The sequence below is a fragment of the Ornithorhynchus anatinus genome, chromosome 3, assembly GCF_004115215.2.
Source record: "Ornithorhynchus anatinus isolate Pmale09 chromosome 3, mOrnAna1.pri.v4, whole genome shotgun sequence".
NCBI classification, from domain to species: domain Eukaryota; kingdom Metazoa; phylum Chordata; class Mammalia; order Monotremata; family Ornithorhynchidae; genus Ornithorhynchus; species Ornithorhynchus anatinus.
This window is the reverse complement of record NC_041730.1, coordinates 109,120,023-109,144,038: the sequence shown is the minus strand read 5'-3', so window position 1 is coordinate 109,144,038 and position 24,016 is coordinate 109,120,023. Positions and strand designations below refer to the sequence as shown.

Here is a 24,016-nt window from a genome sequence, read left to right as displayed (position 1 = left end):
TTGATGGGTGTGATCCCTGCCCACAAAGAGCTCACAGTCTAGAAGGGAGAGACAGATATTAAAATAAATTACAGATCGTGGAAATAGTAGAGTCTAAGGATTTGTTCAAAAGTGCTGCGAGCCTGGGCTAAGTCATTTTAAAAAAAATCAACTTATTCTATGTTCTCGTTGAGATATTAAGTCCCAAAAACTAAAGCAAGTGTTATGGTTTGTTAACTTTGATCTGGAAAAATATTTTTCCCTCCAGTTTGAATAGTAATGAATGTCAACTTCTAATGTTATGGTTACCCTCGTATTGGGTTGACTAACTCTGTCTAAATGAGAACCATTAATATGCTGCGGCTGGCTGTCTCTAAGCTGTCTCTTGCTCCAGTCAGAGCAAAACTCAGTCTTCAGGCTTTTGTAGCACTGAGTCACTCTCACACTAAACCATACCACATGTAGGTGGTCAGATCAGTCCATTCATTCATTAATTCAGTCGTATTTATTGAGCTCTTACTGTGTGCAGAGCACTGTACTAAGCACTTGGAAAGTACAATTCGGCAACAGATAGAGACAATCCCTATTCAACAACGGGTTCACAGTCTAGATGGGGGAGACAGACAACAAAACAAAACAAGTAGATGGGCATCAATAGCATATAAATAGAATCATAGATATATGTACACATCATGAATAAAATAGGGTAATATATATGTACAAATATACACAAGTGCTGTGGGGAGGGGAAGGGGGTGGAGCAGAGGGAAGGACTAGGGGCAATGGGGAGGGGAGGAGAAGCAGAGGGAAAGGGGGGCTCAGTCTGGGAAGGTCTCCTGGAGGAGGTGAGCTTTCAGTAGGGCTTTGAAGAGGGGAAGAGAACTAGTTTGGTGGATGTGAGGAGGGAAGGCATTCCGGGTCAGAGGTAGGATGTGGGCCCAAGGGTCGACGGCAGGACAGGCGAAAGTGAGGCAAGGTGAGGAGGTTAGTGGTGGCAGAGGAGCGGAGTGTGCGGGCTGGGCTGTAGAAGGAGAGAAGGGAGGTGAAGTAGGAGGGGGCAAGGTGATGGAGAGCTTTGAAGCCAATAGTGGGGACTTTTTGCTTCATATGAAGGTTGATAGGCAACCACTGGTGACTTTTGAGAAGGGGAGTGACATGCCCAGAGCATCAATTCATCAATTGATCAATTCATACTGATTGAGCCCTTACTCTGTTTAGAGAGTACAAAAGAGGTAGTCGACATGATCTCTCACCTCAAGGAGTTTACAATCTAGCTGGGAAGACAGACACGCAATACATTACAGGTCTCGGAAAGCCAAAGAGCTTAAAGATATGTTCAGAAGTGATGCTGGGGGAAATAGGTGTGAGTAGCCAAGGTGGAAGTAATAATAATAATAATGTTGGTATTTGTTAAGTGCTTACTATGTGCCAAGCACTGTTCTAAGCGCTGGGGTAGACATAGGGGAATCAGGTTGTCCCACGTGGGGCTCACAGTCTTAATCCCCATTTTACAGATGAGGGAACTGAGGCACGGAGAAGTGAAGTGACTTGCCCACAGTCACACAGCCGACAAGTGGCAGAGCTGGGATTCGAACTCATGAGCCCTGACTCCAAAGCCCGTGCTCTTTCCACTGAGCCACGCTGCTTTGCGGAAGTGTCAGGAGGGGGAAGGGAAATGAGAGTTAATCAAAGGGAGGCCTCTTGGAGGAGATGCAGTTTAAGAAGGCCTTTGAAGGTGTGGAGATCTGAAGGCCATCCAGACTCTCACTCCTCTTCTCCCACTCCCTTCTGTCCATATCTGTAATTTATTTATTTTTGTTAATGTCTGTATCCCCCTCTAGGTCATAAGCCTGTCGTGGTCAGGGAATATGTCTACCAACTCAGTTAAATTGGTAGAAGCATTAGAGCATGGGCTTGGGAGTCAGAGGACATGGGTTCTAATCCTGCTCCACCACTTGTCTGCTGTGTGACCTTGGGCAAGCCACTTAACTTCTCTGTGCCTCAGTTACCTCATCGGTAAAATGGGGATTAAGACTGTGACCCCTCCTCCCCCCACGGGGGACAACCTGATTATTTTGTATCTACCCCAGTCCCTAGAACATTGCTTGCCACGTAGTAAACGCTTACCAAATACTATAATAATAATAATAATTATTATTATTACTCAAGCATTTAGAATACATCTCTGCACACAATAAGCACTCAATAAATACGATTGAGTGATCGACTGAAGACGGAAGATGTGAGCAAGAGGTCGATGATAGATGAGAATGAGACGCAGAAGTTCGGCTTGGAGAAGAGCCAGGGTGAGCTAGGGTGTGGTGAGAGTGGAGTGAGGAGAAGTAGGAAAGAGCAAACTGATTGACACACTTCCTGCTCTCTTTCTGCCAGAAGGGCATCTCCTGTTGTCTCCCCTATCTGACTTCCTCATTCCTCCCCTCCGGATCTCTCTGTCGCCAGTTTCGCTTCCTGGCACTGTAGATGGGTGAGGCCTCCTTGCCTACACATAATGGCACTAATACTACTGCTTGCTCCCTTGGGAAAGGTTGGTCTGACACATTCTACCTCTTCCACCCTTCTTTGTCAGGTAGGGTCTCTGTAAACTCTCCCCTGCTTCTCTGCAGTCACTCCCTCCTCCTGCTCCCTCTTTGACTCTCCCACCTTCTCCAGCAGTATCTCAAGAGATCGCCCGCCTCCTCTCAAAGTCTTCTCCCTCCAACTGCATCTCCGACCCCTTTGCACGTTATCAAAACACTTGCCCTCTCCCTTCTTCCCTCCTTAACTGCCATCTTTAACTGTTCACTTTCCAATGGCTTTTTCCCCACTGCTTTCAAACACGCTCCAAGTTGTCTACACTAGCTGCCGTCATTTCTCTAATTCTCTCCTTGACCCTCTCCAGTCTGGCTTCCGCCCTCTTCACTCCACAGAAATTGCTCATTCAAAGATCACCCATGACTTCTTGCCAAATCCAGTAGCTTCCACTCTATCCTAATCCTCCTCGAACTCTCAGTTGCCTTCAACACTGATGATCAACCTCTTCTCCTGGAAACAGTATCTAATCATTGCTTCATGGACATTGTCCTCTCCTGGTTGTTCTATCTCTCTGGCCACTCCTCAGCCTTCCATGCTCCACACTGAGGCTCTGCTTTGGTTCTCCTTCTATCCATGTACACCCACTCCCTTGGAGGACTCATTCACTCCCACGGCTTCAACTATTATCTCTACGTGGATGATTCCCAAATCAACATCTCCAACCCTGATCTCTCTCCTTCTCTGCAGTCTCAGATTTTCTCCAGTCAATCACTTGTATTTATTGAATGCTTACAGTGTGCAGAGCACTGTACTAAGCATTTGGGAGAGTACAATGTAACAGACACAATCCCTGCCCACAATGAGCTTACATTCTAGATGGGGAGACAGACGTCACCATAAATAAATTACAGACATGTACATAAGTGTGGGGCTGGCAGTTGGGAGGCATTGAATAAAGTAAATAGGTCAGGGTGATACAGAAGGAAGTGGAAGAAAAGGAAAAGAGGACTTAGGGAAGGCATCTTGGAGGAGGTGTGCCTTTCAATAAGGTTTGGAAGTGGGTAAGAGCAATTATCAAGTTGGATATGAAGAGAGAGGGTGTTCCAGGCTAGAGGCAGGACATGGGTGAGAGGTCATTCATTCATTCATTCAGTCGTATTTATTGAGCACTTACTGTGTGCAGAATACTATACTAAGCGCTTGGAAAGTACAATTGGGCAACAGAGACAGTCCCTACCCAACAACGGGCTCACAATCTAGAAGTGGGAGACAGACAACAAAACAAGTAGACAGGCATCAATAGCATCAAAACAGGCATCAGTAGCATCAAAATAATTATTTTGGGGTTAAAATAATTATTTTGGGTTATATGTTTGGCATAGTAAGTGCTAAACAAATACCATTATTATTATTATTATTATCCTTCGAAGTAAGCAGTGAGATAGATGAAAGTGACAGTGACTAGGATGATGATGATGGTGGTATATGTTAAACGCTTACTATGTGCTAAGCACCGTTCTAAGCACTGGGCTAGGCACAAGGTAATTAAGTTGCCCCATGTGGGGCTCACAGTCTTAATCCCCATTTTACAGATGAGGTAACTGATGCACAGAGAAGTTAAGTGACTTGTCCAGAGTCACACAGCTGACGAGTGGTGGGGACAGGATTAGAATCCACAACCTCTGAATCCCAAGCCCGAGCTCTTTCCACCTAGCCATGCTCCTTCTAGGATGGCATTAGAGGGATGAAGTATGTGGGTGGGTGGTAGAGTGGTGAGGTAGGAGGGGGTAAGGTGATTGAATGGTTTAAAGCAGATGTTAAGGAGTTTCTGTTCGATGTGGAGGTGGATGGACAAACCACTGGAGGTTCTTGAGGAGTGAGGAAACATAGACTGAACGTTTTTGTAGAAAAATGAACCATACAGCAGAGTGAAGTATTGACTGGAATGGGGAGAGACAGGAGGCAGGGAGGACAGGAAGGAGGCAGATATACTAATCAACTTGAATGTCCCGCTGATATTGCAAACTTAACATTTCCAAAATAGACCTCCTCATCTATCCAGCTAAACCCTGCCCTACCCCTCCTTTCCCACCACTGTAGACAACACTAGCAGCGTGGCTCAGAGAAACAGCATGGCTCAGTGGAAAGAGCCCGGGCTTGTGAGTCAGAGGTCATGGGTTCAAATCCCAGCTCTGCCACTTGTCATCTGTGTGACTGTGGGCAAGTCACTTCACTTCTCTGGGCCCACACATCTGTAAAATGGGGATGAAGACTGTGAGCCTCACATGGGACAACCTGATTACCCTGTATCTACTCCAGCACTTAGAACAGTGCTCTGCACATAGTAAGCGCTTAACAAATACCAATATTATTATTATTATTATTATCATCATGTTTCACAATCCTGTAATCTTGGCATTGTCCTTTACTCATAATAATAATGTCATCTCTCTCATTCAATCTGTCGCCAAATCCCGACAGTTCTACCTTCACAGCATCTCTAGAATCTGCCCTTTCCTTTTCAACCTAACAGCTAAAGACCTAACAGAGTAAAATATAACAATAAACAGACACATTCCCTAACCACAATGAGCTTACAGTCGAGGCAGGGGGCTGGGTGGGGAGGGGGAGAGACAGATGTTAATGTAACTAAATAAATTACAGATATGTACATAAGTCCTGTGGGGCTGGGATGGGGGCAGAACAAAGGGAGCAAGTCAGGGCGATGCAGAAGGGAGTGGGAGAAGAGAAAAGGGGGCTCCAACATTCAGCACCATTCATTTTTCCTTCAGTTGTATTTATTGAGAGCTTACTGTGTGCAGAGCACTGTACTAAGTGCTTAGAATGTACAATTCGGCAACAGATAGAGACAATCCCTGCCCAACAAAGGGCTCACAGTCTAAAAAGACTGTGAAGAGCAACTTGCCAAATGAGGAAGTCTGAGAAGGGGGTTAAATTCCCTTCCTGAAAGTGCTGCTCTTCTTGAGCATCTTACCTGGTTCAGGCTAGAAATGCTCTCTGGTGATTTTTATTAATGCTGTTTGTAAAGTGTTTACTATGTGCCAGGCATTTTACTAAGCGCCAGAGTAGATACAAGCTAATCAGGTTGGACAAAGTCCCTGTCCCACATGTGGCTCGGAATGTACCCAATGGTCAGACCTGGCTAAGTTGCTGGTTCCCAAAGCTGAGATTGGGGGGAGGTGACACCAACCAACTCCAGACTCTGCATCTCTGCTCTTCAGCTCCCCAGGGAGTTGACCAACTAACCTAGCTTTTGGAGGAGGGGAAACACACTTAGTTGGCAAACTGTGAGGCTCTTCTGGCTGTTGATGCTCCTGTCTCCACCTATACTTTTCGTTGCCTGTGAGGAAAATAAGAATCGGGGTCCCCATTCATTCATTCTATTGTATTTATTAATTCATTCATTCAATAGTATTTATTGAGCACTTACTATGTGCAGAGCACTGTACTAAGCGCTTGGAATGGACAATTTGGCAGCCAGATAGAGGCAATCCCTGCCCAATATCGGGCTCGCAGTCTAATCGGGGGGAGACAGATGGCAGAGCAAAACAGAACAAAACAAAAACAAGACAACATTATCACGATAAATAGAATCAAGGGGATGGACACCTCATTAACAAAATAAATAGGGTAATAAAAAATATATACAAATGAGCACAGTGCTGAGGGGAGGGGATGGGGGAGGAGCAGAGGGAAAGGGGGCTTAGCTGTGGATAGGTGAAGGGGCAGGGGGGGCAGGGAGGGAGCAGAGAGAAAAGGGGGTAGCTCAGTCTGGAAAGGCCTCATGGAGAGATTTCATACTGAGCTCTCAGTAAGGCTTTGAAGAGAGGAAGAGAGTTAGTTTGGCAGACATGAGGAGGGAGGGCATTCCAGGACAGCGATAGGACATGGACAAGGGGTCGACGGCGGGATAGGCGTGAACGGGGGACAGTGAGGAGGTGAGCGGCAGAGGAGCGTACCGTGCGGGTGGACAGTAGAAAGAGAGAAGGGAGGTGAGGTAGGAGGGGACAGGGTGATGGAGAGCCTTGAAGCCAAGAGTGAGGAGTTTTTGTTTCGTGCGGAGGTTGATAGGCAACCACTGGAGGTTTTTAAGGAGGGAAGTGACATGCCCAGAGCGTTTCTGTAGGAAGATGATCCGGGTAGCGGAATGAAGAATAGACTGGAGCGGGGAGAGACAGGAGGAAGGGAGATCAGAGAGAAGGCTGACACAATAATCCAGCCGGGATATTATGAGAGCTTGTACCAGCACAATAAATGTTTGGGCAGAGAGGAAAGGGTGGATCTTGGTGATATTATAAAGGTGAGACCGGCAGGCCTTGGCGACGGATTGGATGTGTGGGGTGAATGAGAGAGCTGAGTCAAGGATGACACCAGGTTGCAGCCTTGTGAGACAGGAAGGATGGTCGTGCCGTCCATAGTGACAGGGAAGTCAGGAAGAGGACAGGGTTTGGGAGGGAAAATAAGGAGCTCAGTTTTAGACATGTTGAGTTTTAGGTGGCAGGCAGACATAATAATAATAATGTTGGTATTTGTTAAGTGCTTACTATGGGCAGAGCACTGTTCTAAGCACTGGGGTAGATACAGGGTAATCAGTTTGTCCCATGTGAGGCTCACAGTTTACAGATGAGGTAACTGAGGCACAGAGAAGTTAAGTGACTTGCCCACAGTCACATAGCTGACAAGTGGCAGAGCTGGGATTCGAACCCATGACCTCTGACTCCCAAGCCCGGGCTCTTTCCACTGAGCCACGCTGCTTCTCTATAATAATGTGGCATTTGTTAAGCACTTACTATGTGCAGAGCACTGTTCTAAGCTCTGGGGTGGATACAGGGTAATCAGGTTGTTCCACGTGAGGCTCACAGTCTTCACCTCCACTTTACAGATGAGGGAACTGAGGCACAGAGAAGTTAAGTGATTTGCCCACAGTCACACAGCAGACAAGTGGCAGAGCCGGAATTTGAACCCATGACCTCTGACTCCCAAGCCTGTGCTCGTTCTACTGAGCCATGCTGCTTTTCCAAGTGGAGACATCCTGGAGGCCGGAGGAGATACGAGCCTGAAGGGAGGAGGAGAGAACAGGGGAGGAGATGTAGATCTGGGTGTCATAGTAAGTGCTTACTATTCATTCATTCAATAGTATTTATTGAGCACTTACTATGTGTGCAGAGCACTGTACTAAGCCCTTGGAATATACAGATAGAGATAATCCCTGCCCAATGACAGGCTACAGTCTAATCGGGGGAGACAGACACAAACAATAGCAATAAATAACATAAACAGTAGCAAATAAAAACAATAGCAATAAATAAAACATGCGCAGAGCATGATCATTTTGATTGCTCCATGACTCGGGGACTTTAAGTTTGCTCTCAATAGTAGCAACAAAAATGATAATAATAGCTATGTGCAGAGTGCTGTACTATGCGCTGGGGGACTGGGTGGAGAGCAAAAGGAGTAAGTCAGAGTTTCGCATAAGGGAGAGGGACATGAGGAAAAGTGGGGTTTAGTCTGGGAAGGCCTCTGGAGGTGTGCCCTCAATAAGGTTTTGAAGGGGGGTAGAGTAATTGTCTGTTGGATTCGAGGAGGGAAAACGTTTCAGGCCAGAGGCAGGATGTGGCATGGTGGCGAGATAAGATGAGATTGAGTTACAGTGAGGTGGTTAGCATTAGTGGAGTTAAGTGTGCGGGCTGGGTTGTAGTAGGGGAGAAGCGAGGTCAGGTAGGAGTGTGGGCCAAATCCCACAGTCACTGTGATCCCAAGTCCCCACATCCCTTCATCCAAGCATTGTGGAATTTTTATATTCTTTGGCAGAAGCTCTCTGCCAGTCCTCCAAGGCTGTAAATTCGGGGTCAGCAGGGAATATAGCTACCAACTCTGTTGTATTGTACCCTCCCAAACCTTTAGTGTAGTGCTCTGCACAAAGTAAGCACTCAATAAATGTTTTTGTTTTGTTATTTGTTAAGTGCCTCCTATGTACCAGCACTGTACTAAGCACCGGGGTAGATATAAGCTAATCGGGTTGGACACAGTCCATGTCCCACGTGGGGCTCACAGACTTGATCTCCATTTTAAAGATGAGGGAATTGAGGCACAGAAAAGTAAAGTGACTTTCTCAAAGTCACCCAGCAGACAAAGGGCAGAGCTCGGATTAGAACCCGGGTCCTTCCGACTCGCATGCCCGTGCTCTATCCACTAGGCCATGCTGCTTCTTAATTGAGTTTGAGTGATTGCAGCTCGTCCCTGAAGGGCGAACAGATGGGGGTTTGAGCTGCTACTTGCTGAGCTCCCCAGCCTTTGGGAACAGAGGAGTCCCCCATCCTGGGGGAGGAGGACAGGGAGGCGGCAGTCTGAGTTTGTGATGAGAGGGACTGCTCCCACTCCATCAGCTCCTCAGATCTGGTGCTGCTGCTGCAAGCACAGAAAGAGCCCACCTATAGCCCGAAGAAGGACTCGGCACTCTGAAAAGAGTTGGCAGCAGTCAGAGCTCTCATTTTATTCTCTTCTGTTCCATCTGCTCCAGTGGGTAGCCTCTATATGTGTTTTTGTGTGTGTGTGTGTGCAAATCCTTGAAATCACAGAGATAGTTTCTCAAAGAAGTTTGAAGCCCCTGTTCTGCTACACTGCTTTTCTTTGGCTGGATATTGATGCTGCCCATGTTAAATCACTATTGCTAAGAAACAGTGGGATCCTAATCTTGCTGACTGCTGCAGAGTTTTTTCCACCCGAACTAAGGAATTATATTGATTGAAGAAGCATAATTTATATACATTGTATGTGTCTTTAAGAATCTTCAGATAACTGAATTCAGGAGATGACGGAGCATATGGTCAGAATGACAAAGTTTGGTCCATGAGCTGTTGCCAGCAGTAATCAGTTGGCCATGAGCCCCCACAGGTCTTGCCTGCACCCTCAGTTGTGGAAGCAAATGTGGGCCTCAGGCATTTTAAACCGAGATTGGGGGGAGGGTGGGACATGGGAGGGAGAAGGCCCATTTTTGCATCATTTGGCTCTTTGCTATTCTTTGGAGGAAAGGGAGGGAATGCTCACACCTGTCACATCATTAGCTTTGCCCTAAGGTGGTGGCACTGAGTCAGCATGACTGAGGTGGGTGGTGGAGGGAAGTGGTACTGGGAGAGGTAAATGTGTTTGGGGGTTAGTATGTCTAGGTAGAGAAGCAGCATAACCTAGTGGATAGTGGGCCTAGGAGTAAGAAGGACTTGGGTTCTATTCCCAGCTCTGCCCCTGTCCGCTGTGCAATCTTGGCCAAGTCACTTAACTTTTCTGGGCCTCAGTTACCTCATATGTAAAATAGGGATTAAGACCTTGAGCCCCATGTGGGACATGGATTGGGTCCAACCTGATTATCTTGTATCTTCCCCGAGTGCTAAGTATGGTGCTTGGCACATAGCAAATGCTTGTCAAATACCATTTTCCCTCTAGATTATACACTCATTTTGGGCAGGGGACGTGTCCACTAATTCTGTTGTATTGTAAATGCAATTGAATGAATATATAGGCTAAATGAGAGAGGTGTGTTGGGGATAATGCCAAGGCTTGTGAGACTGGGAGGATAGTAGTGTTGTCTACAGCCATGGGAAAGTCAGTGGGAGGGCTTGGTTTGGGTGGGAAGATGAGGGGTTCCGTTTTGGACAGGTTAAATTTGAGGAGTTGGGACTTGCAATTAGTGATGTCTTGAAGGCAGGAGGAAATACTAGCCAGCAGAAGAGAAAGGTCAAGCTGGAGATGTAAATTTGGGAATCATTTGCATAGAGGTGGTAGTTGAAACAGTGGGAACAAATTAGCTCCCTAAGGATGTGGGTGTAGATAGAGGATAGGAGGGGCCCCAGAACTGAGCCTCCTTGTGGGCAGGGATCGGGTCTACCGATTCCATTAGACTGTGCACTTTCAAACGCTTAGAACAGTGCTCAGTAAGTACCACTGATTGATTAGGGTTTGCTTCTGGGGTTGTGGTCCGCAGTTTCCCCAACTGCAAAATGAGCATAGTCGTTTGTGCCTCACAGGGATGATACAAAGATAAAATGAGACCAATAGGTGAGATGAAAGGCACTGGAGAAATTTGAGCGTCTTACCTACACAGTCTCATTAAATTCAAATATTTGGATTTCCTTCTTTAACTTATGTTCCTGTCATCACTTAACATTCAACTACATTCTGACGTGGGTTATAACAGTGTTACCAGAAATTGCCATTTATGAGATTAGGAAGATCAAGGCAGAAAGAGGGCAAGTGGAGTAGGGCTGGGTACGGCACTTGGTTGGGTCAGCACCCAGGTGACCCCCGATTTGATCTTCCACTGGCTCAAACAGCCCCCAAATCCCACCGCTGGTGACATTGTCCCACTCCAAGCCATGGGAACGTGCCCTTACTTTCACAGAGCAGGTAGCAGCCGTATGCAGTCGACTTTGGGACTGAGGATGAGTGGGCAGCCAGAGAATCAATAGTATTTTGGGACACAGACTATGAACAGAGCACTCTATTACATGCCTGGCAGAGTGGAATAGGGTTAGCAAACACACTACCTGCCCTCAGAGCATTTACAATATAGCAAAGAAGCCAGGACATATAAAGGGACTCAAACTAGGTGGCTTTACTGTGTTGGCATTTGAAACCTTACATCCGGGTAGACCAGACCAGACCCGACATTTTGCTCTACTCGTTATATTCGGTTGGGTTAGAATGGATGTCAAAATTCAGGCAAAGGTCTGTGCTGTTAGGGTACTGCTTGGGAATAGATAGGGTAGTCATTCATTTATTCATTCAATAGTATTTATTGAGTGCTTACTATGTGCAGAGCACTGTACTAAACGCTTCGAATGTACAATTCGGCAACAGATAGCGACAATCCCTGCCCAATAACGGGCACACAATCTAAATGGGGGAGACAGCAAAGCAAAACAGGACGAAACAAAAGAAGACAATATCATCAAGATAAATAGAATCGTGGAGATATAATAATGTTGGTATTTGTTAAGCGCTTACTATGTGCAGACCACTGTTCTAAGCGCTGGGGGAGATACAGGGTCATCAGGTTGTCCCACGTGAGGCTCACAGTTAATCCCCATTTTACAGATGAGGGAACTGAGGCACAGAGAAGTGAAGTGACTTGCCCACAGTCACACAGCTGACAAGTAGCAGAGCCGGGAGTCGAACCCATGACGTCTGACTCCAAAGCCCAGGCTCTTTCCACTGAGCCACGCTGCTTCCCTATATACACCTCATTAACAAAATAAATAGGGTAATAAATAAAATATACAATTAAGCACAGTGCTGAGGGGAAGGGGGAAGAGCAGAGAGCGGGAGTCGGGGGGGAGAGGGGAGGAGGAGCACAGGGAAGGGGAGGTCAGTCTGGAAAGGCCGACTGGAGGAGGTGAGCTCTCAGTGGGGCTTTGACGAGGGGAAGAGAGTTAGGCATTTATCTGATATTCAGCTGGGTATATCCCCTATCTCCAGCAGTTTTACCAGGGAGGGAGATCATCAGGGAGGTTTCTGGACCCTCAATAGCTATTTTCAGACATGAATCTGCAAATGATCTCTTTGGTTTCCTCTCCAGTAGAACCCACTGCCCATTCCCTCTTTTCTGTCTTCAAATTTTCTGCCTTTTGTTTTTCTATTTTTATTTTTCTCCCATTTACAAAATGCTTTTGCTGAAGAACCCTCATCTGAAGGATGTTCCAGTGTCTCCAATCCTGCTGCCTCTTTCTAGCCCAGCAGCTTAGTATTTATTGTTTAAAGACAACCCATGAGACCATCTTTGAAAAGCCTTTCTTGAGATGTTTGAAACACTTTTGAGAGGAACAGCTTCTGTTTCTCAGTAAATAGAACTCTTTCAGCTCTTTGAGATATCCTTGATCATCATCATCAATGGTATTTATTGAGCGCTTACTGTGTGCTTGGAAGAGTACAATCCAACAGAGTTGTTAGACATGTTTCCTGCTTAAAGTGAGCTTTCAGAATGGTTGGGGGTGGGGAGCAGGCATTAATATGAATAACTATTTTCTACTATACAATTTATAGATATTATGCTTCCTGACAATCTGCTATTTTACTGGGACTAGGGGGACCCACTTTGAAGATCCTTTGGTATCTTAGTGGGTTGGATAATTTTATAATAATAATTAATAGTTATGGTATTTAAGCACTTACCATATGCCAAGCCTAAGTGCCGGGATAGATACAATGTGATTGGGTTGGACACAATCCCTGTCACAGAGGGCTCACAGACTTAATCCTCATTGCACAGGTGAGATATAACTGAGGCACAGAGAAGTTGTGACTTGCCCAAGATCACACAACAGTCAAGTGGCAGAGTTGGGATTCCAGGATTAGGACCCAGGAGAGGACAGAGTCAATGAAGCCAAGGTTGGATAGCGTTTTGAAGAGAAGGGGGTGGTCTCTGATGTTGAAGGCAGCTGAGAGGTTGAGGAAGATTAGGATGGAGTAGAGACTGTTGGATTTAGCAAGAAAAAGATTATTGGTGGCCTTTGAGAGGGTGGTGTCTGTGGAGTGAAGGGGATGGAGGCCAGACTAGAGGGTTTCAAGGAGATAATTGGAGGGAGATTTCCTCTTATCTCTCTGGCATTCATTCTCAGTCTCCTTCACGGGCTCCACCTCTGCCTCCCACCCCCTAACTGTGGGGGTCCCTCAAGGTTCAGTTCTAAGTCCCCTTCTATTCTCCATCTACACCCACTCCCTTGGAGAACTGATTTGCCTCCATGGCTTCAACTACCACCTTTGATGATGATGATGACGATGATGATGATGATGATGATGGCATTTGTTAAGCACTTACTATGCGCTTAACAATGCCAAGCACTGTTCTAAGCGCTGGGGTAGATACAGAACAATCAGGTTGTCCCCCGTTGAGGCTCACATTCTTCATCCCCATTTTACAGATGAGGTCACTAAGGCACCGAGAAGTGAAGTGACTTTCCCAAAGTCACCCAGCTGACAGGTGGCGGAGCCGGCATTAGAACCCATGACCTCCGACTCCTAAGCCCGGATTCTTTCCACTGAGCCACACTGCTTCTCTCTGCTCTGTGCAGATGATACCCAAATCTACATCTCCAGCCCTGATCTCTCTCCCTCTCTCCAATCTCACATCTCCTCCTGCCTTCAAGACATCTCTACTTGGATGCCCTCCCGTCACTACAAACGTAACATGTCCAAAACAGAGCTCCTTACCTTCCTGCCCAAACCCTGCCCTCCCCATGACTTTCCCATCACTCTAGTCGACACCACCATCCTTCCTGTCTCACAAGCCTGTAACCTTGGTCTTATCCTTGACTCCTCTCTCTTTCAACCCACATATTCAATCCGTCACCAAATTCTGTCGGTCCCACCTTTACTCAAATTCTCCATTTCCTCTCCATCCAAACAGTTACCACATTAATACAGTCACTCATCCTATCCCACCTGGATTACTGTGTCAGCCTCCTTGTTGACCTCCCAGCCCCCGGTCTCTCCCCACTCCAGTCCATACTTCACTCTGCTGCCCAGATCATTTTTCTATAAAAACATCAAGACCCTCCTCCTCAAAAAGACTCTAGTGCCCATCCACCTCCGTCCGTATCAAACAAAAACTCCTCACCATTGGCTTTAAAGCATTCCATCACCTTGCTCCCTCCTACCTCACCTTGCTTATTTCCTTCTACAACCTAGCCCACACACATCGCTCCTTTAGTGCAAACCGTCTCACTGTATCTTGATCTCGCCTATCTGGCCGCAGACCTCTAGCCCACGTCCTGCCTCTGGCCTGGAGCACCCTCCCTCTTCAAGTCCGACAGACAATTACTCTCCTTTTGATTTGCCCTATTGAAGGCACGTCTCCTCTAAGAGGCCTTCCCAGACTAAGCCCCACTTTTCCTTATCTCCCACTCCCTTCTGCTTCACCCTGACTTGCTCCCTTTGCTCTTCCCCGCCTCCGAGTCCCATAGCACTTACTTGTAATTTTATTCATTTATATTGATGTCTGTCTCCCCCTGTTAGACTGTAAGCTCCTTATGGCTAGGGAATATCACTGTTTATTGTTGTATTTTACTTTCCCAAGCACTTGTGTACAGCAATCTGCACACAGTAAACACTCAAATACAATTGAAGGACTTTTGACTCTCATGCCTGTGCTCTATCCACTACACCATACTGCTTAGCTATCTCTAAAGATAGAGATAAAAAACATTCTCAGGGGCTCTGGTTTGCCTGGCAAGAGAGGAAGGACCCAACAGGGCTATTTCTGCATTATCTAAGGAGATCTTTTCTCCCTTCCCTTCTCCCATGCTCATCTCTCTTGCCTAAGCACTTGGATAGCCCCTCCCTTACCCCTCCCCTAACTCCTCTCCCCATTGCACTTATGTACACATCTTTAAACCTAGCAGCCCCCACCCATAATTTATTTTACAGACTGTGCACCCTCTCAGTCGTAACTCCCTGAGAGCAGGGATCATGCTTACTAATTCTACTGTACTCTCCCAAATGCTTAATTCACTGCTCCGCACAAATTAGGCATTTAATAAATCTTGTCTTGTGCCATCAAGTCGTTTCCTATCCATAGTGACAACACGGACACATCTCTCCTAGAACACCCTGCTCACCATCTTCAATCGTTCTGGCAGTGTATCCATAGAGTTTTCTTGGTAAAAATACAGTCGTGGTTTACTGTTGCCTTCTTCCACGCAGTAAACTCAAGTCTCTGCGCTTGACTCTCTCCCATGCCGCTGTTGCCCAGCACAAGTGAGTTTTGCCTTGTAGCAGATTGCCTTCCACTCCCTAGCCACTGGCCAAGCTAGGAATGGAATGCTTATGCCTCTGTTTGACTCTCCCTCCCATAGCTGAGTTTGGTAGAGTACTGGAAACTCTCCAGGTGCGACCCTGAGAGGGGAGCTTAATAAATACCATTGGTGAATTGATAGTGGGGGCCTTAAGAAATGCTGGCATCACCATTTTCTCACTGGATTTGGCACCCACGACTCTGTTCCCTTATCCTCTGATATTAACTACAAGTCTCCATGGGCAAGAGGCAATAATAATGCTGGTATTTATTAAGCGCTTACTATGTGCAGAACACTGTTCTAAGTGCTGGGGTAGATACAGGGTAATCAAGTTGTCCCACATGAGGCTCACAGTTTTAATCCCCATTTTACAGATGAGGTCACTGAGGCACAGAGTAGTTAAGTGACTTGCCCACAGTCACACAGCTGACAAGTGGCAGAGCCGGGATCTATGCCTCCTTTCCCTTTTGGTGAGGACCTTCCAGTGAGCCCCGTAGGAAAGAACTCTGCATTCAATAAATCTCCCCTTATTAGATTGTAAACTCCTTGTGGGCAGAGAATGTGGCATATGCTTGTTTTGTGCTTCTCAAGCATTTAGTACAGTGTATTGCATCAAATGGGTGCTCAGTAAATGCTCTTCCTACTTCATGGAGCCAGTGGGTCCATAGACTCTCAAACCCACGGAGTAGTCATCCTGGCATTTCTTTTCTGGTCCTCAGAGCAATGTGGGGCTATTTGGGGAGCTAGATGGCTCAGTGCTAGTGTGGGTTTGGTCACTAATAGTAGTAATAATAACAATACTAATAATTATGGTATTCGTTAAGTGCTTACTAGGTGTAAAGCACTGTTCTGAGAGCTGAGGAGGATACAAGTTAACCATGCTGGGCACAGTCCCCTTTCCACACAGTGCTCGCGGTCTAAGTAGGAAGGAGAATAAGTATTGAATCCCCATTTTTACAGATGAGGTAACTAAGGCACAGAGCAGTGAAGTGACTTGCCCAAGTTTATACAATACAAGAGTCATGTGGCAAAGTCAGGATTAGAACCCAGATCCTCCTATTCCCAGGCCCATGCTCTTTCCACTGGGCCATGCTGATTTTCACTACTGGCACTAAAGAACTGCAGATACTTCTTTGCCAATCTGCATCTTCATGTATGCAACTAAATGCATGCCATGTTAAGTACAGTATATTATTAAAGGGTGTTGAAAGGATACACACAAAAAAGCCATTTTAGGCACGCCCAAAATGTATCGAGTTGCTGGTGTGTTGCCCACGGCCCTCCCAACCTCTGCCATTCTTGCAAAGCCCTTGCATTCTTTTCCTGGAGCCCAGTAAACACGGATACCGCTTCCAAGCCATAGCACTTGGCAGCAGGAATGGAGATGGAGAGAGAATGGGCATTTAGGAATGAAAATACCAGGCACAAAGGCATCCTCTTTGCCAGACAGGGAATAGGTCGGCTGAAAAAATGGACTGGTATAAATCAGGACAGATAGCCTTCCTCCTTGGGTCTGAGGGAGATGGGGAGGGGAGGATGGAGTGAGAGGAATAGCAGGAGCCAGGTGGCTCTTGGGAGAAGAGAAGGCCACAGGGAATGTTGAGGAGAAGGGAAGAGGCAGCATGACCTAGCAGAGCACAGTTCTGGGTTAGTCAATCGTATTTATTGAGCGCTTGCTCTTTGCAGAGCACCGTACACTTGGAAGAGTACAATACAACAATATAACAGTCACATTTCCTGCCCACAACAAGTTTACAGTCTTAGACCCGGGTTCCAATGTTACCTTTGCCACTGAGCTATTGTGTGACCTTATGCTCATCACTTTACCTCTCTTTTTTTAATGTATTTGTTAAGCACTTAATATGTGCCAGGCACCATACTGGGGGAAATAAAAGCTAATCAAGCAGATGAAATAACAGGTTCAGAGAAATGAAGTGATTTGGCCAAGGTCACAAAGCAAAGCGATGGAGCTGGGATTAGAACCTAGGTCCTTTCGACTTCCAGGCCTCTACACTATCCACTAGGTCTTGCTGCTTCTCATTGCATGTTGCTCTTTTGTTCTCAGTTTCCTGATCTGTAAGATGGAAATGAGGGGCAGGAAAGGGGTCTGACCTCTTAGCCTTATGCCTAGCCCCCTTCTAATCCCCCAATTTTAGAAAGTAGCAAGAACTTTCATTCATTCATTCAATAGTATTTATTGAGCGCTTACTATGTGCAGAGCACTGTACTAAGCGCTTGGGATGAACAAGTCGGCAACAGATAGAGACAGTCCCTGCCGTTTGACGGGCTTATGTGAATGTGTGCTCGACCGCTCAATTGTATATATTTTCATTACCCTATTTATTTTGTTAATGAGATGTACATCACCTTGATTCTATTTATTGCTATTGTTTTAATGAGATGTTCATCCCCTTGATTCTATTTATTGCTATTGTTTTTGTCTGTCTCTCCCCATTAGACTGTAAGCCCGTCAGTGGGCAGGGACTGTCTCTGTTGCCAATTTGTACATTCCAAGCACTTAGTACAGGGCTCTCCACATAGTAAGCACTCAATAAATACTATTGAATGAATGAATGAATTAATGTCTCAGCCTTATTGTTATTAAGAGGAAACGATCGAAGGAGAGCAAAAATAAAAGGATAAAAGAGGAGGATGGGAAAGGGGAGAAAAGAGCAACTAAATTGGGAAAGCGGAAGAAAGTTTTGGCAGATGAGGGAGAGACCGCAAAGTACAGAGCCAGACAGGAAGAGGAGAGTGATGCAGAGCATGAGAAAGGATTACAGGAACAAGGAAATAAGCTTATAAAAGTTCTGAGATCTACAGCCAATCACTTAATAGTATTTATTGAGCTCTTACTGTCCACAGAGCCCTCTACTAAGTGCTTGGGAGAGTACAGTTGAGTTAGACCCAGCCCTTGCCTTCAGAGGATTTACGATCTAGCAGGAAAGGCAAAAATTTTTATATTGGGGAAGTGGTAAAAGTGCACATGTAGATGAGTAAGTGCTAAATAGGATAAGTAAGATGATATATACCATAGTGCTACAGTTGTGAATAAAGTGTGCAGTTGGTGCTGTTGTTAGTGGAGAGACTGGAGAGGGCTCGGGCCTGCGAGCCAGAAGGACCTGGATTCTAATCCCTGCTCTGCCAGTTGTTTGCTCTGTGACCTTGGGCCAGTCACTCAACTTCTATGTGCCTCAGTTTCCTCAACTGTAAATGGGGATACCCATTCTCCCTCCTACTTAGACTGTGAACTCCATGCAGGATATGGACTATGTCTGACCTAATTAATTTGTACCTACCTCCGTGCCTATCGTAGTGTTGGACACATAGTGAGCACTAACAAATACTATAAAAAAAGATGTACTGAGGTGGTAGTTAGGGGGCTCTAACCTGGGTAGAAGAGAGAATTAATTGGAAAAGGCCACTTGAAGACCTTTAAGTTTCAAAAGGGTTTTCAAATTGGGAAGAATGTTGGTCTGGTAGATATGAAGGGGAGGAAGTTCCTGGCAGGAGGAGGGCATGAAAAAAGAGTCAGAGGCAGGAGAGATGAGAATAAGGAACAGTGAGTAGGTCAACTTGAGAGGAATGAAGAGAACAAGCTGGGATGTGGTGAAAGAAGAGTGGATAGGAAAGAGGGAGAGAGCTGATGGTAGTTTTTAAAAAAGTGTCAGAAGTTCCTGCTTGGTGCAGAGAGGAATCACTGAGGGAGGTTAGAACACGGTTTTAGGAAGACAATCCAGGAAACAGAATGAAGTATAGATTGGGAAGGAGAGAAGCAGGAGACAAGACTGGTGAGAAGGCTATGATGCGATAGTAAGGTTGGAGTATGACAAGTATCTGGACCAGAATCTCATGATTTTGAATGGAGAGAAAGGGATGGATCCTGATAATGAGGAAAATCTGAGTGGATTTAGTCCTAGACTGAATGTGGAAGTTAAGGGAGAGGGAGAAGTTAAGGATAATGTTCCTGGTTTCAGGCTTCAGAGATGGGGAAGATAAGGTGTGGTTAACTGTGATGGAAAATTTAGGTTGTGAAGAGGAGTTCAGTTTTAGACATAATGGGTTTAAGCTGTTGGGAATGTCCATCTGGACATGTCAATCAATCAACTGTATATATTAGGCACTTACTGTGCGCAGGGCACTGTACTAAGCATTTGGAAGAGTACAATATGAGTTAGTAGACACGTTCCCTGGTCACAAGAAGTTATAGTCTACGGTCTATCAATCAGTCAATGATATTTATTGAGCACTTATTATGTGCAGAGCACTCTACTAAGGGTTTGGGAAAGTACAGTACAACAGAATTAGCAGACATGGTCCCTGCCCATAACAAGCTTACAGTCTAGGGAAAGAGACAGAAATTAATACAAATAAGTAATTTATAATGTATAATTTAAAGATATGTACACAAGTGCTATGGGTTGGTGGTGGGCAAATATCAAATATCACAGATCTAAGTGCACAGTTGATGCAGAAAGGAGAGCGAGTCAGAAAAAAGAGGACTTAATTGGGGAAGACCTTTCGGAGGAGATGTAACTTTAATAATGTGTTGAAGGTGGAGAAATCCAGACCACCACTTTCTCCACCTTCAAAGTATGCAGTTTATAGTCTAGAGGGGGAGTCAGACATTAATATAAATAAATAATTTGCAGATATGTACATAGGTTGGGTGGGGCTGGGAGTGGGGATGAATAAAGAGATTGTCAGGGTGACGCAGAAAGAAGTTGAAGAAAAGGAAAAGAGGGCTTAGTGAGGGAAGGCCTCTTGGAAGAGATTGATTTCATTAAGGCTTTAAAGACTAGAAGGGTAATTGTCTGACAGACATGAGGAGGGTGGGCATTCCAGGCCATAGGCTGTTCATTCTCAGTCTCCTTTGCAGGCCCCTCCTCCCCCTCCCATCCACTAACTGTAGGGGTTTTTCAAGGGTCAGTTCTTGGCCCTTTTCTGTTCTCCATCTATACTCACTCCCTTGGTGAACTCATTGGCTCCCACGGCTTCAACTATCATCTCTACGCAGATGATACCCAAATCTACATCTCCTCCATTCTCTCTCCCTCCCTCCAGGCTCATATCTCCTCCTGTCTCCAGGATGTCTCCACCTGGATGTCTGCCCGCCACCTAAAACTCAATATGTCTAAAACTGAGCTCCTTATCTTCCCTCCCAAACCCTGTCCTCTCCCTGACTTCCCTGTCACTATGGATGGCACGACCATCCTTCCCGTCTCACAGGCTCACAACCTCGGTGTCATCCTAGACTCAGCTCTCTCATTTACCCCACACATCCAATCCGTCACCAACACCTGCCGGTCTCACCTTTACAATATCGCCAAGATCTGCCCTTTCCTCTCCATCCAAACGTCTTTTGTGCTGGTACAAGCTCTCATAATATCCCGACTGGATTATTGTGTCAGCCTCCTCTCGAATCCCCCTTGCTCCTGTCTCTGCCCACTCTAGTCTGTTTTTCATTCCACTGCCTGGATCATCTTCCTACAAAAATGCTCTGGGCATGTCTCACCACTCCTCAAAAACCTCCAGTGGTTGCCTATCAACCTTTGCACTAAACAAAAACTCCTCACTCTTGGCTTCAAAGCTCCCCATCACCTTGCCCCCTCCTACCTCACCTCCCTTCTCTCTTTCTACTGCCCACCCCGTACACTCTGCTCCTCTGCCGCTCACCTCCTCACTGTCCTCCACTCACACCTATCCTGCCGTCGACCCCTGGCCCACATCCTACTGCTGTCCTGGAATGCCCTCCCTCATGTCTGCCAAACTAACTCTCTTCCCCTCTTCAAAGCCCTACTGAGAGCTCACTTCCTCCAGAGGCCTTCCCAGACTGAGCCCCCTCTTTCCCTTCCCTCTGCTCTCCCTCCCATTCCCCCTTCCTCTGTCCCTCCCCTCAGCACTATGCTCATTTGTATATATTTTTATTACCCTATTTATTTTCTTAATGAGGTGTGCATCCTCTTCATTCTGTTTATCGTGATTATGTTATCTTGTTTTTGTCCGTCTGTCTCCCCCGATTAGACTCTAAGCCCATCTCATTGGGCAGGGATTGTCTCTATCTGTTGCCAAATTGTCCATTCCAGGCGCTTAGTACAGTGCTCTGCACATAGTAAGAGCTCAATAAATGCTATTGAATGAATGAAAGAATGAATGAATGATGTGGGTGAGAGGTCAGCAGCAAGGTAGACCAGATCGAGGTACAGGTAGAAGTTTAGCATTAGAGGACTGAAGTGTACAGGCTGGGTTGAAGTAGAGTAATGAGTTGAGGTAGGAGGGGCCAAGTTGATTGAGTGCTTTAAAGCCAATGGTGAGGAGTTTCTGTTCTAAGTAGGGGTGAATGGGCAAACAATGGAGGTTCCTGAGGAGTGGGGAAGCATGACCTGAAGGTTTTTGTAGAAAACTGCTCTGGGCAGCAGAGTGAAATATGGACCGAAGTGGGGAGAGATAAAATCTGGGAGGCCAGCAAGAAGGCTGATAGAGTAATCAAGGCGAGATAGATAAGTGATTGGATTAACGGGGTAGCAATTTAGATGGAGAGGGTGGGTTTTGGGGATGTTGTGTGGGTTGAACTGACTGGATTTAGTGATGGATTGAATATGTGGGTGGAATGAGAGAAAGGAGTCGAGGATAACACCAAGATTATGGGTTTGTGAGACAGGAGGGATGGTGATGTCGTCTACAGTGATGGGAAAGTCAAGGGGAGGACAGGGCTTGAGAGTGAAGATAAGGAGTTCAGTTTTAGACGTGGTAAATTTGAGGTGATAGGAGGACATCCAAGTAGAGAAGTCTTAAAGGCAGGAGGAAATGCAAGATTGTAGAGAGGGAGAGAGATTAGGGCTGGAGCTGTAGAGTTAAAGCCGTGTGAGCGAATGATTTCTGCATGGAGGCAGATGCAGTAGTCAGAGCAGGATAGGATAAATGCTTGGATGAGTATGGTAGCTGTTTGGATGTAGAGGAAGGGGTGGATTTTAGCAATGTTGTGAAGGTAGAACCGACATGATTTGGTGACAGATTGCATATGTCTTCAGTCTGAAGCTTGCAGTCTACATACCTCGGAGATGAGAGGAAATGAATGATTACAGAAGAGGTGAGCGAAGCAGAGCTGGCGAGGTAGATTTGGGAAGTCAGCCACACAGAGGTAGTGGTTGAAACTGTGGGGGTAGATGAGCTCCCCAAGGAAGTGAGAAGAGAAAGGAATATACAACAGAGGCTCGAGGATGCCCACAGTAAGGAGGTGTAAGATAGAGGAAAATATAGCAAAAGAGTCTGAGAAAGTGGCCAGAGAGATTAGGAGAGCCAAAAAAGTGTCAGTAAAAACCAAGGTTACATAGTTTTCCAAGAAACAGGAATGGTTCCTAGCCTCAAAGAAAGCTTAGAGGTTGAGGAGGACCATTCATTCATTCAGGCGTATTTATTGAATGCTTACTGTGTGCAGAGCACTGTACTGAGTGCTTGGAAAGTACAATTCAGCAACAAATAGAGACAGTCCCTACCCATTGGGCTCACCATCTTGAAGGGTGGAGACAGACAACAAAACAAAGCAAGTGGACAGGCATCAATAGCATCAATGTAAATTAATAGAATTATAGATATATACACATCATTAATAAAATAAATAGAATAGTAAATATGTACATATATACACACAAGTGCTTCTACAGAAGCGCTCTGGGCATGTCACTCCCCTCCTCAAAAATCTCCAGTGGTTGCCTATCAACCTCCATATGAAGCAAAAACTCCTCACTATTGGCTTTAACGCTGTCCATCACCTCGCCCCCTCCTACCTCACCTCCCTTGTCTCCGTCTACGGTCCACCCCACACACCCCACTCCTCTGCCACTCACCTCCTCACTGTGCCTCGTTCTCGCCTGTCCTGCCATCAACTCCTGGCTCACGTCCTACCACTGGCCTGGAATGCCTCCCTCCTCCCATCGACCAAACTAGCTGTCTTCCCCCTTTCAAAGCCCTAATGAGAGCTCACCTCCTCCAGGAGACCTTCCCAGACTGAGCACCCCTTTTCCGCTGCTCCTCCTCTCCTCCGCATCACCCCTCATCCCTGTCTCTGCTCTCCCCCCTTCCCCTCCCCACAGCACGTATTTGTACATGTTTATTATTCTACTTATTTTGCTTTGCTGCTATTGCTGCCTGTTTACTTGTTTTGTTTTGTTGTCTGTCTCCCCATTCTAGAGACTGTGAGCCTGTTGTTGGGTAGGGATTGTCTCTATCTGTTACTGAATTGTACTTTCCAAGTGCTTAGTACAGTAAGTGCTCAATAAATATGATTGAATGAATGAATGAATGAAAGTGCTGTAGGGCGGAAAGAGATGGCAGAGCAGAGGGAGGGAGTGGGGCGATGGGGAGGGCAGGAGGAGTAGAGGAAAAGGAGGGCTCAGTCTGGAAAGGCCTCCTGGAGGAGGTGAGCTTTCAGTAGGGCTTTGAAGGGGGGAAGTGTGCTAGTTTGGCGGATGTGAGGAGAGAGGGCATTCCAGGCCAGAGGTAGGACATGGGAGTCAACAGCGGGACAGGCGAGAATGGGGCACAGTGAGGAGGTTAGCGGCAGAGGAGAAAGCTGGGAAAGTTATGCTTTAGGTTTTCAGGGAAAAGAAACAAAACTATTCTTCCCTGGTATTTCTGGTGAAATCCAAGCTTCTCTATGGGCAATAGAGAGCTGGATAACTAGCTGGACTCCTCAGAGA

General features: G+C 46.1%; 1 long non-coding RNA gene and 1 other non-coding gene across 4 annotated transcripts in view; one reads left to right on the top strand and one right to left on the bottom strand.

Annotated features, from left to right (window-relative positions):
* The window catches only part of LOC103165889, a 166,932-nt gene that overhangs the window by 133,637 nt on the left and 9,279 nt on the right, over positions 1-24,016 (top strand). The window lies entirely within an intron of this gene.
* Positions 15,290-15,427, bottom strand: LOC114810845. The gene has a single exon (XR_003758536.1). It is a non-coding gene; the product is annotated as a small nucleolar RNA SNORA7 (small nucleolar RNA).